General features: G+C 40.4%; 1 protein-coding gene across 2 annotated transcripts in view; it reads right to left on the bottom strand.

Moving 5' to 3' along the window:
* Positions 1-15,018, bottom strand: part of LMO7 (LIM domain 7) — a 91,888-nt gene extending 76,870 nt beyond the window's left edge. The window contains exon 1 of one of the 2 annotated variants that reach the window (XM_059819823.1): positions 15,002-15,018. The gene's annotated coding sequence lies outside the window, so the exon portion shown is untranslated. The remainder of the gene's footprint in view (positions 1-15,001) is intronic. The other variant, XM_059819817.1, reaches the window with a different exon arrangement.
* Between the last annotated feature and the right edge of the window lie 437 nt (positions 15,019-15,455).

Genomic DNA, 15,455 nt, shown 5'->3' with positions numbered 1-15,455 from the left:
GCTGCCCAGTCCAAAAGCAAGGATACATGGTCAGACAGATCAAATACATATATGCAGAAAACACAAGGTTTATGACCATTAAAAAAGAAAGCTTCTGAACTGACCAACGGGGACAAAAATCAACTAGGTGATTTTCATACAGAGCTTGATCAATGCATTTCTGTGAGCATCTGAAGTTGGAATTAGCATCATACAATTACAGGTCTTAAATCACAACAAAAATAAAGCCTGAAGTCTTAACCACAAAATTCAAGTGCAATTCATTTTTGGTATGTTATTACTACTTCTGAGTGTTTTGGTAGGAGGGGCTGAGGAGCTTGGAAGGAGACTGGGAGAGGCTGGGTTTTTTTTCCCCCCAGACAGTGTGCAAGATGAAACAGCAGAGCATTTCAGATGCTCCCAGCACAACTGGAGTTTTCCCACAAGCCGTACAGACTTACATTAAACACACAGCACAGAACGCTGACTAGGTAGAGCTATTACTGTTCAGCATTTCATTTTTGCCTCAAACTTCAAAGTAAACCGCACCCAAAAAACTCTGCAAAGTCATAACACAGGAGATGGAGCCCTTAGTGGAAAGCAGGTCATCCACAAGCAGGCATTTAAAAACCACCGTTCAGAGGGATGGCAAACGGTATCGCACGCTTTCAGGCGTGCGGCTGCCTTTCTGGTCCCCATGGGGCATCACTAGCCAGAAAACCTTCCCTCTGCCTGTTGCTAAAGCGTCCCCCTCTAACCTGCGTTAAGAAGGAGACAAGATGCCATGCCCATAATGAAAGCTGAGACTGTGGTCCATGCCCTCCCTTCAACACCGTAGCAGAGCAGGGTTGCCTTTCTCACTGCTGCAACCTCATGGACATGAGGAAAGAGCCGAGTCCTCCCTGCCCTTCCTCGCCAGACCTCAGCGCTGCTCCTGCCCTAGGCAAGGGGCAGGGGGGCTGCGCCAAAGCTCTGCAGCTCCAGCAGGTGAATGGGGTGGGAAGAGCAGGGCTGCCACTGCAGGACTCGCTCCCATTGCTATCCTCCAGACCATGAAGAAGAAGAAAGAAGCCAGTCACTGTATGGGAAAACACGAGAACATGGACACCTTCCTTTAAAAAAAATAATTAAAACCAGTAACTAAAGAATCAGGGGATCACAACTGGCAGTGGTGGTGTCTTTGCACCTGTCATCAGCTCCTAATGTATGTCACCATGGCGAGAACTTGAGACGAAAGATGATGCAGCACTATGAAAAGGAAGACAACCATATAGCACTGGTGAGGTGGTGGTGGTGGTGAAGTACATAGGTTCCTCAACACCTAAAGAAAAAAAAACAGGGAAAAAAAGAAAGAATGCTTCTAAAATGGAAAAAAACATAGCATGAGCAAGAGGGAAATGAGGGAAAAGACAAAAGTAGAGATGCAAAAAGGATCAAGAAAGAGTTGACCTTATGCAGAAAGAAAAAAAAAAAAACAAAACAACCTGAGAAGGGGCATACAGTGCATAAAATACAAAACTGATTTTAAAAATCTGTAAAGTGAAAGAGCATGAAGTGAACGGTAATTAAGAAGAGAGGTCTCCATATAAGAATGTGTAAATACCATCTTATTTTGACTACTTACATGCAACGCAACATCACACTAAATTCGGCTTGTACATTTGAGCTGCAATTTAATTAAAAAAATAAAACCCTCATTATCATGATTATCTGGGTGGGGCAGGAATATTAATTTAAACAAGTGTGTAAATACATTTGCTTTCTTTAGGGTGCAGTCATGCTGTGTGGTAAGCCCGTCTTCTCCCTGGTTAACTGTTTCTCTGAAGCCCTACGCATGCACCAAAACACAATGAGATCTCATAGGTATACAAGTTACGGCACATCTTTCAATTCACTTGGCATCTGGGAGAAAAACAATTTAATTAACATGGTGTTTTTCTGTTTTTCCTGGCTGCATCGGCGCATAGACGAAGACAGTCCTCCAGGTTTGAAGACAGTCCTCCAGGTTGTCTCCTACTCTTATGCAAATACCCAACATTTCAGTTAAAGCCCTTACTTATACTGCTATTCAAGCTCGGTTTTGGTTTTTGGGGTTGTTTTGGATTTTTGGGGGGGGAGGGGGGTGGATTTTAGGGGTTTTTTTTGCAGAGTAGGAAGGGGAAGGATGGGAACAGAATTTCATAATGGCACCCGTGGACCGTGAAGGACCGTGAAGCATATTTGCATGGAAGTATACAGCATCATCCAGACCGTGACTTGGTGCCAGAAGTTGTTTTCAATTTCCAGGCTCCCAAAAAAAAAAAAAAAAGAAAGAAAGAAAAAACCACTCAGTACCTACAGTGCCTAGCAACAAAAACTTTTGACATTTTGGGAAGAGAGACTGATGTATTTTTTTGGCTACAGAATTCTGCAAATCATTTGAATAGATCATATTTAAACAGGCATGTTTCTTAGTACTACATTTATGAAGACATTTGGAGTCATCTTGAAAGCTTACACTGTGTCTCCTTCAGCTCTGCATTCACAACAAACCCTCCTTAACAGCACCCGCATTCCCTTAAGTAAGGGCCTATTTCCATTACAAAACGAGGTATTTTTTAAAAGTAGAAAATGTTTTTCATAGATGGAGCATTATACTGACCACTAAAGCTGGCTCAAATCAGTTTAATACAGAATTCAGAGCTGCATTTTGCAGCAGCATCACAGCACAGATACACGTTGTTTATATTCAGAGGTGGGGTAAGGGAAGAAACCTACAGCAGGAGCTCGTTGAACAAGTTGGGTAACTTGGTCTTCCTCGGAGGTATGTTTCGGTTATTACCGCTGGCTGCGGGTGCGGGGTGGGGGCAGAAGGGACGCGGGGGGAAAGCAGGGAACAGGGCTGAACCAACCCTGTGGTCTGACCACAGGCCTGGGAGCCAGGAACTCCCAATTACCACCGTGGCCTTCCGCGTCGGGATGCTCAGTGCCCGTCACCCACTCATCCCGTCTGCAGACTATGATCCCAGCTCTCCATATTTCCCAGCTCCTACAGCTCTCCATAATTCTCTGAAGGCTGCTAACAGGTTCAACCTTGAACCGAAAAGAGGAGGAGGAGCGGGTGGAATAGCTAAACTACTTTTTTCCTCCCTTTTTTGGCCCAAAACTAAAAATAATAATTAAAACAATCATCCTACAGGCATAATTTGACTTAGAGTGACCTCAAGGCTTCTGTTCAGTAAATTATCCCACCTATAACAGCAAGCACGGAGCACTGTATTGGCCAAAGATCAGAAACAGTGCTAATTGCTTTGCCACTCCCCTCTGTGCGCCCTTCGTTGTTTTTCCACATCGGGTAAAATAATAAATTACCGTGATCCTTGACACAGGGATTCCCTGCCCCAGCTCTGTGCACGATTATAGACACGAACTTTTTAACAGTTCACTTTCAGCTTTCCTCTCAAAAAGCAGGTGCTCCTGCTGTCAGAATGCAGGAATGAAACTTTCTGCGTAAACTCTGCCACTACCTTTGCGCTCCCAGTATCAATAACTGTAAATCATAGCCAGGAAGTGGAACGCTCCCCTTCACCATTGCAATTTGTGAGTCTCAGGGTTCAACCATTATGGAAACCATGTTCTGAAGCAGCCTTAGATACGAATCATTCTGGTTTTGGACAAAAAGGCCCATCCATCCCTGAAACCCCAACTCCATCTGTGATGACAGCAGCCGGTCATGAACCTCTGTAACACCAAGGTGTGTGTTGAAGGATCTTCCCCAGAGTTTGTTCCTCAGCTCCTGGCACTGCCCACCACCGTGTCTAATGGCCAGCAGAAGACCTCTCTGCCCAGCTCACCTCATTGCCTGCAACCTCTTGCAGCACTGAGCTCCACAGTTTCTTTCCAGCAGGAGTGACGGGATTAAGGAAAACACAAAAGAAATTAATGGGGTTTTTTTCAAGCAGAACTTCTGAGTTGATAGTTTTCAAGGTGCTTGACACAGGAAGGGACCAACTGTCCCCAATGACTCGAAATCCCTCCCAGGCCCATGTCTCTTACTGTGCTACAGCATAACCTTTGCTGTAACATTACAGCCATACATCACAGCAACGTGTACCAAACGAGCCTTTTATTGATAAGAGTGAATGAATATCAGGTTGTAAACCACAGGTGAGTTTCTGGGATGTCACTGCTACCAAATAAGGCCAGCTGGAAAGGAGAAGGGCAAAAGTACAGCACGTGGGCACCCCTGGCAGACGTGCCTTTTTAGTTGAGAGAGGTCTCTCTACTTCACAGCTTCATCCCATTTTGGACAAGACAAAGGGAATTTAGCTTGCCCACTCGTAGGCATTCTTACTGTAACAAAAGTATAGGCTCGGAAAGCCAGTATGGAATAACCATCCCGGGGTATTTCCGTGTTCAGACAAGCCTTAACTTTCCCACCACTTACTTGCATTCCAGTCAAAGTCAAGGGGGGGGGGGGGGAATCAAGTGATGTGCTTTTCACCCCGAATGGTTTACACAAAACAGACTTTACAAGCAAAGTGTGTAAAATACTCCAGCGCCAAGTCATCCCACTACACAGAACTGGAATGACAGTAATCCACTTAAAGGTGAAACTCCCCTGAAGCCTAATGAGTAATAAAAGAAGTAAAGACCTCTTGTTCTTGAAAACACGAAGTTTTGGCAGACCTTGATTCCCCCTACCTCCTTTTTTTTTTTTAATTTGTATACACAAGCTTTTCTGTTTTGCTCACACAGGTTAACAATTTGATATAGATGAAATTCAGCCCCTCTGAACACAGCTTGAAATAGAGCAAGTTGCCTCAGATCCTCAATTTAGATAGTCCCTGATTTTTAGACTATGATTCAGTACTTCATTCTTCTTAAAACAGAATTTGAAAGTTTCCTCTAACTTTGCTTCCTTCAGCAGCCAGACAGCATCTGTTTCTCAAGAGGAGGAGCATCCTACTACTCTATTTAACCCTCGCTGCCCTGTGTGGGCTCATCCCACAGTGTAGAGAAGCCTGCCCTGCACGCCTGGCTCAACGAGCGGGTTCAGAGACGATCCGCCTTGCAGCCCATCTCAACTCCTGCACTAGTGCCAGGCTTCCTCGTGTTCCTCCCTGTCCTCATGCCCCGCAGAAAGCAAGCTCGGTCACCGCAGCCGCTCAGCAGCCTGCGTTCGGCAGCATTTGCTGTTGGCATCGTATTTAATACCTCTTTTACATACATCACTGGAGGAGCGTGATTCAGCGCAGGCACATGGGCGCGGAGGTGTTCAGACAGGCGTTAAAAGATGTGGTATGAGGATTTTGTAACAAACAGAAGAGTGTGTAGCACAGCTGTACGGCTCCAGCACCGACAGATACCGCAGAAAAAGTTATCCTCGCTGCCATTACCATCTACTTTCTTTGGAAATTGCCATGAATTTTAAACACCGCACATAAATATCTGACAAGACAGAGACAAAAAGCACTGTAGCGTCCAGCTTGTGAAGATTTAACACAGATAAACACCGACTGCCCCAAGAAGTCTCAAAACCGTGCTTCCTTGGCAAAGGCAGTAGAAATCAGATTATAAGTGTCACAAGTATGATTTAAGGTGTGTACCTTTTCTACGTGGTTGACATTTTTTTTCCAGTTAGGAAGGAATGTTTCTTTACAAACACAGAATGAGTCATCAGTTATTTATAAAAATAGCATACAAATGACAGAGTATACCACTAACTACAGCTGATTGAGTCAATAAATGGAAATTTTTTGCAGTTTTTTTGGCAACCATTTTTATGTATTTTGTTAAGTGCTGGCAAGTTGACGCAAAAAGGGTCATACTTTTTCAGAACTTTGGTTTAGAGCAGGAGGAGGGATGAAAAATTTCCACGTTAGAAAGTTCTTGCTGCCAATCATATTACTTTACAGTTAGTTTACAAGACTTTTTCAATTAATTAATTAGCATGTTGACATCTCGTCCCAGTAACACACTGGAAGCATCAGTTCGGAAGACATGATCTCATTTAAAGCATCCCCAAAATACTTTTGATTCACAGACATCAACCAACAGGTACAGCACTTACTGTCCCCTGACTAGAGACCAGGGCAAGTAGTTGAACCACCATTTCTTGGGGTCTGCACCCATATAACTTCTTCCCACTTACATCTCCTAGACATATTGCACTTCTTCATCACCCACCCAAAACCTGTCAAGTTCAATCCAGCAGCTGGGTTTCATTCTGCCTGATCGAAGTCTTGAGCAGCTACTAAAAATGTCACAAAGAGTTTGCATCAATCTCCCCTTTCCCAACACCCTACATTTCAAAGTGTTTAGACAGCAACAGAAAACAATTAAAGGAAATTCAGAGCTAAGGCTGAAACGTACCATATGTTTTCAAGCAGAAGGGCACAAAACATCAGTAAACCACTGCCGAGATTACATACTCCCACTATCAGGCATTGAAAGACTACAGAACAATGTCATCTCTAACTATTAATAACCATACTTCCTTTCTAGCACACAACCCTCTTTTCTTAATTGTCTGGCAGAGGTATTTCCATAAAAGTCACATTCCTCTTTCCCATAAGACAGCAGAAAGAGTACCAGAAGTGATTTATAGTTCCACATACATTCCTATCACATCTTGCATCACTCCTGACATTTGTTAATTTATAGTTTTAGGTTCTCAGAACTCAGGTCAGACTTTTTTTTTTTTTTGGTTTGCAGTTTAGTCTACAAGAGAATTAGACTGAGACTCAAAATGTCACCCCTACCCTACTCTGACTTACTGACTGACCTCAGGAAAGCCACTAAAAGTCCCTCTGCCCACCCTCTGCTATCTTCAGGTGTAGAACTGAAAGCATGGTGAAGACCTCTTCGCAAAGTACTCTAACATTTTAAAAACTTTTTGTATAAGGGGTAAGACTCTTGTTAAATTCTTAAGCATTTACAAATTTACAGAGACCACAAACAAAGTCATAACTTTCTATTTTTTAGGTTTTTTTGTTGTTTTTTGTTGTTTTTTTTTAATCAGGATTTTTCATTCCTCAAAAGTTCATGTGCCCATCATTCCCCCAAATTTGAAGCAACATCTGCTTAGGAGTTTGAAGTAACAGCAACTGAAACTTCTGAATTTTACAACGAACACACACATGCTAATTTCCAATTGCATTTTTTGTAGTACTGACAAAATCTCACTAAAATTCATTAAATAAGAAATTTAACACATTGTTGGATGGTTACATTTGAAACACCATGCTGTGTCACTTCCCAGGTGAAAAGATATTTTCTCAGACTAATATAAATTCTTTTATGTCCAGGAAACTTGTTTGAGCACTTCAGCTGGACCACTGATCAAAGAAAAAAGTTTCCCCTCCCATGTAATTGTACTTGTCAGAACAAAACTAGATACTTAAGGTGTATCCTAGTCACCTGTTTGGTAACAGTCAGGCAGAAGTCCTCATCTGGTTTAAGCACTTTAAAAATCTGAAGATGTTACTGCACTTACTTAAAACAATGTAGTAAACATACCACAACACATTAAAAGGCTTTTCAGTATTTAATAAGACTGTATCATTTGCCAGAGCAGACTGGATTCAAGGTAAGCATAACAACAGTCTGAAATATCTAGAGGAAAAAAAGGCAAAAAGCATGGAGAGCATAGTGCCTCAAATTGCTTGTTTGGTTTGAGTTTTTTTGTGGGTTTTTTTTTTTTTTTTAAGTATAGTAAAATATGATTACTTAAAGTTATCCTGTCCTTCCTGGCAATGACCATTTATTTATTGGAAAATCTCTTGCTTCCCACAAGAAAAATAATGCTTATTGGAAGTTTCATTACCTGCAGCATAAAAAGGATATTGAACAAAAAGAGGTGTATAACTATGACTGTAAAGAGGAACTTGACCTCATTTCTGCCATCTGAAATGTCCCTGAGCCTGCATTAAATGTATAGGCTGCTTTACAAAGGAGAGCAGACGTTGGATAAGGGCGTGAGTTCTGTCAGACCGTATCCACTTTCGCTTTCTCTCCCTTCCTCATCAGTTATTCTTAACTTGTATATATGTCTAAAAAAGTCACAAGAAACACTAATTGCTCTTGAAAAACAAAAATCTCCACTCATGCAAACAAAGATTATGCCAAGAACTAGAAGTTTCTTAAAATACTTGTCTTCTGAATTCCCCAACAACTTGGCAAGCATATTCATCCAGAAAACGGGCGATGATGCCCCTTTAACTTTGTTTACACGTAGAAAGTATCAACTTTTCAGAAAAAGAAAGGCACATCTTGTGCCTTGCCTTATGAAAAGCAATACCGAACTAATCAGCTTCCAGGTGAAAGATATCAAATAGGACTTATGCAACTTCACTCCTTGCAGCAGTGCTGCATATGCACTCACCCTGTACCTCTGAACTTACAGTTCACAGGCAATTCAAAATCCCGAGACCCTGATCAGCCATGCGGGAGAGGGAGGGCGATGGAGGCAGGGCTCGAGGTAGAGCCCACAGCTGCCACGTTAGCTGTGATGTGTTCTGGTCCTTGTCAAAAAGGTGACTTAAACCTTCAGAAGAAAAAGCAACGCTCCACATCACTCAGTATTACTCCCTCATCGCTGCAAAAAGAAATGTCAGACAAGCAAACAGAGCACATCAAACGGTTATCAGCTCATTAGTTAGCTCTCGACCAAAATTTATGAGGCTATTTCTTATGAGCGCTTTTGCACACTGTTAGTTGCTGCACAACCAGCAAGCCCACCCAGGTTGGAGCCTGTATTTTTTGGTGTTTGGTAGCAAAGCAAAGAAAACAACAGTAGCCTTTATGTAACTTAGTTCATGTATTTGCCCATCCTCGTTTGCCATGAAGAATAGAAAGGAGAAGTTCTCTTACACTCATTTTCTCATACCAGACAAGCTACTGTTAATATTACTAATGTAGCCCATACTAGTCAAATTCACAGAGCAGGAGTTCAATATTTAAAAATTAAAATTATTAAAAAAAAATACAAAATTCAAGAAGAAATAAAGCATGGACCAATATAAAGGCTATACTAAACACAAGGAGGTGAACAGCAGGAGAAAATCTATTTAGTCAGGATTTTCAGCATGAAGGAATGAACTTTGGAAGTAGAGCTGCTTTGAAAAAAAGGATTCTTTTTAAAATTAAAACAAAACCTCTCAATATTAACATCAGTTTTTAAAATTTAATTGGAAAACATAACTAATTTAATTCTAAGTAATCTAGAGAAGGATCTTAGTAGCAAAGTCCTAAATAAAACATAAAACTGAAATAATCTTCACTTCGCAAGTGTGGATTTGACCTGAAAAACTGTTTTAAAAATGTCCTATAATAAAGTCAAAATGTCATCTGCATGCCATTCCCTGGCAACACAAAAAAAAGCCCTGTCAAGAAAACTTTCCCACAGAAAAGGAAATTTTGGCCAGCTCTACTTGATGACAAGAGATAAGGAAGTACCAGGGCGGTTCCACGGTTTGCAAATTGTTAGGCACAAAGGCTCAGAAAAATATTTTTTAATGGCAGCATTTTTATCTTCTCCACCCCTGTCTTTATCTCCCCTTTCATTTTGATATAGCTTTCTTTCATATTTCTCCCTTCTTACCTTCATTATTCCTCACTTTCCTGGTGTAGGAGGTATACGCGAATGATCTCCATGACAAAGCGGCTCTCCCCCACTGTTTGAGGTGGTTGTCCTGGTGTTAAGTGGAATTAATAGCTTCTGATAAATTAAATAAGTAAATTATAGAACGCAGTGGTGTTATATTAGATCACATTAAAGAGATGGAATGATGTTTTAGTAGCACTTGTCAGAAGGGCGTGTTGGGCCTTGGTGAACCAGGAAATTAAGTGTTTGTCTTGATAGTTTTCATTTTTTGAAAATGTTTGTCTTGATAGGATTTTTCATTCTTCATCCTAAAGGAAACCTAATTCCCCACTAGAACAAAAAAATCCTGCTCTACAGTATTTCAGATGCACATCTTCAAACCTGGGACTACCTAGAGATGTGCAGTTTTATTCTCTTGCATGAAAGGGAAACAAAAGTTCACCAAAAACCCCTCTGCCAAAGCTGAAGAACTTCATAAAAATGATATTGGGTGCTAATACTCATCCAGCATTCACACTGAGAGAGTCAGATTTAGCAACATCTCTACTCATTTGAAATGAAGGACCAACTTTACAAAAAAAAAAAAGTGCTAATGGCATTTCATTTACAATTCTAAAAACCCAACAACTTTCTACTCTGCCCTGTGGTTTGACCGCAGCCCTCACACCTCTGTGTGATGTAACACTTCCCAACCACAGAGCAAAGCGCTGCGCTTCCATCTTACTCACAGGAGCTGCAAGGAAAGATAGAGCATCTTGAACAATCACATCGGTACGTTGCAAGGCAAGGTTCCCATTAGCTACCACTCTCCAAAGGAGATATTGCCTCTAACTCTCAATTTGCTTCACCGCCTGTCTTAGCTGGAAACGTACTTTAACTACAATTTTGCCTTGCTACAGAGCATACAGTTATTTCTCCTGAGCAATGCATTATTCTGACAGATATGCCGAGCTTGCCCATACGATACAAAACTCATCTATCTTCCCCTGTCTCATGATGCCATATGACTTCCATCCTGGTTCATGCTTCTCTCTGTGTTCAGCCAACTGAGATGGAAACGTGAAGTTTCTGGGGAACTACGGTGCCGCAGCCAGAGATGCACCTCAAAATGCTCCTCAGAGCCTTGTTGGAAAACATGTTGTCAGACCACAAAGTCCTCCCTCTTGTGTGATTATATCCCCACATGCCGGGATTCAAACTGAAAAGCCCATATTTATTAAGAACCAGGTTGTCTTCAGGTTTGCTTTTCTCAGCATTCATTTTATTTCCACCACCCCCACACCCTGAGAACTCTAAGCAAAATCATTTTGCAGGATCTGAACCTAGCAAGATTTATCAATTTGAATAATTTTCTTTAGATCCCATCTTTGTTTCTCATAAGTATGGATCAGAAAAAGTGGATTTTTAAGGCAGACTGCACTTTCACTACCGTGCATAATGAAACCTCGGCTTCCACAATCCTCTGACCTTTCAGTTATCCTTATGATGTCCCCCAGAAATGCAAGAGGGCTTCAGGAACTGCTACTCTGTGTCACTTTGCTTTCCTGCTCTGCTGTACTAGGGAAAATATATACATTGCTCTTTACACAAACTGTATTTTAGACAGTTTGAAAGATAAGCAGAAATTAAATTCTCATTTTCCAGAAACTATTTTAGTGCAAAGGTTTTAAACATAAGGCATTTTAAAAAAATGGCCGAAATTAAAGCAAACAAACCAACAGCCATGTCCCAACTAACTCCCACAGGGAAACCTATGGGAACATCACCGCCTCCGAAACCTGCTGTGCACTGTTAAAAATCAACCTGCCGCAAGTGGCATCTTTCCGCAACTACTGCTGAAGTTACTCCTTCGCACCCTGCAGACGGCACGCCTCGTTCCTCAGGAAACCAACGCAGGAGCTGCTTGGACGTTTCTTCGGTCACTCGTCTTTGACCATTGCTTCCCTGCAACAGCTCTCGTACTTGCCTTACCCCCAGTGAAGCAGTTCAGTTTTCCAAACTGGAACATAAACGAATAACTAAACATGGCTAAGACGATGGCTAGATCTCACCCAAACCATGGGAGGTACCTGCCTCAGAAGAGAAAGGGAGCAGCGGGGCTGCAGCGCAAGCTGCTAGATGGAGATCAAGTTATGGCCAGGTCCAACTCTCCTCCACAAAGAGTTTTAACAAACCCTTCCACACAAGCTGCAGCCCAGCCTTCCTGCACCATGCCAAACTGGGGATAAGTTCAATCCATTTTTTTAAGTTTGCCTGGTACCAGTTCGGCATTTTTTGTTAACTGAATGCCGACTTTCATGTCTGTATTTCATCATCAAAACACATATATTTATTTATTCATTCCATCATGATTATACCTGAACCACTGCAATCCACACCCAAAAATCACTGGACAGCAGTATAATCAAACTAAAGGTGAAACCTAAGGCTTATTTTCAGTTGTCTAAAACGTGGTTGGAATTTAGGCGATCCTGCTAATATAAAGCCCCTGTTAGATTTTATGAGAAATAAGGTGTCACAAAAGCAAATATGACATAACTAATTAATAATGCATTTACATCATGAAAAAAAAAGGACCTCAGTTCCCTAACTTGATACAAACAAACCTATAGTACACCATATTCCATATAAAACAGAATGTTTCATTATTCATGTAGGCTTTCACTTCCTGTTTTACTCAAAAAAATGATTTTCAAAATAACTATAAAGTCAAAGAAACAATATAATGAAACCGAAGATGCCTGTTGAATATTGTATTTCTGTACTGCTGAAAAAAACCCTGCCAAGTATTTGAAGTGAACACAAAGCTTAAAAAACACACTTATGTGGAAGTCAATATTATCTCCGTATAGAACAAAACCAAACCTGAAGAAATTCCTGGAAAGGAAAAAAAGACCAAAAACCTTTTAAACTATTTGTTTTCTTTTGATAAATCAGACTGCCACAAAACTCTCAGGAATACGGGGTTTTTTTTTCCCTTTTAATCAGAAAAGCCAAGAGAGAAATGGATGCTAGCTGTCCAATGATGAATGCATAAAACGTTTTGGAAATCATCTTGAGGACATGAATCTAGAGGACCATGGAAAGGAGCTGTAGAAAAACATGATCAAAGAACCTTCAGATTACAGGATTTGCAAGACCCAAATTGAAGTTGTGGCATCTTTTTATCCTTTAGAAAAAAATGCCATCTCTTGAGATAAAAATTTCCATCTGGTTTAAAAAAAAAAAAAAGGAAAAAAAAAAGAAAAAAAGACAGACGTCCTCCTACCAATAGTAATTTCTAAATGTCATAAAGGCTTAGTGGAGAGCAATTAATGCAAGACTGAAAGACACTGAAAACAGCAGAAGTGAGAGCCACAGAAGTATATATATGAAGCCACACAAAACACTATCTAGGAGCAGATTTGTGGGATAAGCAAATTATAAGCAATGAAAGTATTTCCCGAATATGGCAAGCAAGCCTACCAGCTAATTCCTTAGCAAGCTCTTTCCATTTCTAAATCCTGTGGTTCATCAGCCACCGTATCCTGAGCCTGTCAGGTACCAATGCTTGCTTTTCTATGAATGCACAAACCCATCATTTTTAGTTTGAGTTTTACATGCCAGGATGAAAGCTGGGCTCTTCAAAGCTGGTACAACCGAGCACATTCCTCTCAAGTCTGGGAAAATATATCTCCCCTCCCACCATTGCAATCATAAGCACCATCTTCTGAAACCCTCCCATTATCACCCTCATAATCATGATCTTCTGAAACTGAAGTATTTATGTAAAACCTTCTCCATGGGTTAACACAAAACATCAGCTCTCTCAATTACTATCTTCATGTGGTATTTTAACACCACCACCACTGGATGATCTTGATCATTCACCTTTCCTCCTCTTTCCTTTATTTTTGAAGACTTGTAGGAACTAGAAACAACACGAAGGAACAATAATATACTACAAGTCAGATATAAACTACATGCCTACTGAATACTCTGAATTTTTGCATCTGGAAACAAACAAGCAAAAATATATAAAAAATGAGAGTTCTTACAGTTCTTACAGTTACAATTCAAGACTTAAGTCACCACTAAATGAAATCTAGCCCATAGTTTTCTGGTTTGGATCAACTGGCTACTTCAGAGGCCATATAGGCAATCAAACTGCTGATAGAATAACTGTGCTGTCATCTCCAGGATGATTTTGGTTTCATTTGAATTCTTTTTTGGATTCCTCACAGGAAAAGAATGTGCAGCACTCGTTATTTGCAAGCCTAATACCCTGAGCTTTTCTGGGACAAAGGCAGCTAATACTTTCTACATTCATTTGATGTGGAAATGCACTTTCTCAGCTCATGCAATAACATATGGCAAGTTAACCCAATCTTATGACCTCCGGCCAAGATCACTACGTTTCTTCTCTAACAAGATACACAGTTGACCAGCAAAAGCAGATGTTTTGTTGGCTCATCCCATTAAAATATATGAATACAAGTATCTAGAGATATTTTGCACTCTACTCCTATTAAGGAATCAGGTAACTTGCCCTAATGTTCAGACTGCATGTTTACCATAAGGTGGGATCTTCTACTTGTTACAGGAATATGCATATGCCCCTGTTTCCCTTGGGTCTCTTAAAATGAGACCAATAGTTCTGGTGACAGGACTAAGGGGCCTAGACACCCTGGTGACACGAACAGCCAAAGCTACTTTCCCAGGAAATAATTATGAAGGGGGGGAAAACAAAAAAAAAAAACCAAAAAAAAAGTCTTTGAGTTTATTTACCCACAAAAGGGTTTCTGATGCTAAATGGCTACAAAATTTATCCTACAGTCTCTGAACAGCAAATTTGCCAAAAAAGCATACAGGAAACCTTTTAAATTTCCTGTTAAAATTATTACATGTATTTTTTCCCCTCACCCTACAAACAACATGATTTACAGCCAAAACATTAGCAAATCCCTCAAGTGAAGCCTGAAGAGAGATCTTTGCATCATCAGAGTTATTTTAATGCAACCTAAGCTTTACTGTGGGTGGGGAGAAGCAGATTCTAAAAATACTTGGGTTACACAGAACATTCCCTAGTCTGCCCCTTCCCTCATAGAGGGACAACTGAAATAGCTTTTGAATGCAAAATAGGATGGTGGCCTTGAAATAAAGACAAGCAGTGCCATATAGGTTTATGCACAGGAGCCATCAGTGCTAGATGTATCTGGGGATGATGCAGCCTCATGCAGTGACAAGCTGATTAAAGTTACAGATCCAAAACACAGAACAGGTAACCCTTGCAGTTTAAGTCAATGTATAAATGGTAAAATTTTAAATAAAAATTGAAATGGAGCCAAAATCTTGAAAACTTATTATTTTGTAGCGAGACCACGTAAGAACAATAGGCTCATTAAAAACAAACAGAACTTGGGAGTCATATCCCAGATATTAGGTTTGATTACTTACCAAGCCAGCTATTGGAGTTGACAGACGATTGATCTTCTTAACAATGCCAGGTTTGATCTTGTTAATCAAACTAAAAAGAAGTCATATGATTTTCTGTTACATAATCAACTTTATTTAAGCATGAGCATCAATGCTTTTTAAGAAATACTTTGCATAGAGTCCTAACTTATATGGCTTGAACCAAGTAAATTTGAACTTATTAATGTCCCCTAAATCTTTTTCTAAAGCAGTTTTCCAAGAAGTTACACACACACACAAAAAAAGGATATTTCTGAGAATGGTGAAGTGAGAAAGAAGAACAGAAAATGCCTGGGTAGGCGTAGGCAGAAATGGATCTGTTTTTCTACTACATAGGTGGTGATATTAATTAGATTCAAATTTCCTCTTTAAAGAATTTCTTCAGATAAAAGTTCTGACGCAGATGTCAAAATTATATCAGAATATTATTTTTCAG

Source organism: Gavia stellata, chromosome 1 (genome assembly GCF_030936135.1).
Source record: "Gavia stellata isolate bGavSte3 chromosome 1, bGavSte3.hap2, whole genome shotgun sequence".
NCBI classification, from domain to species: domain Eukaryota; kingdom Metazoa; phylum Chordata; class Aves; order Gaviiformes; family Gaviidae; genus Gavia; species Gavia stellata.
Note: the sequence above shows the minus strand (reverse complement) of the source record. Positions and strands in the feature narration are given on the sequence as shown.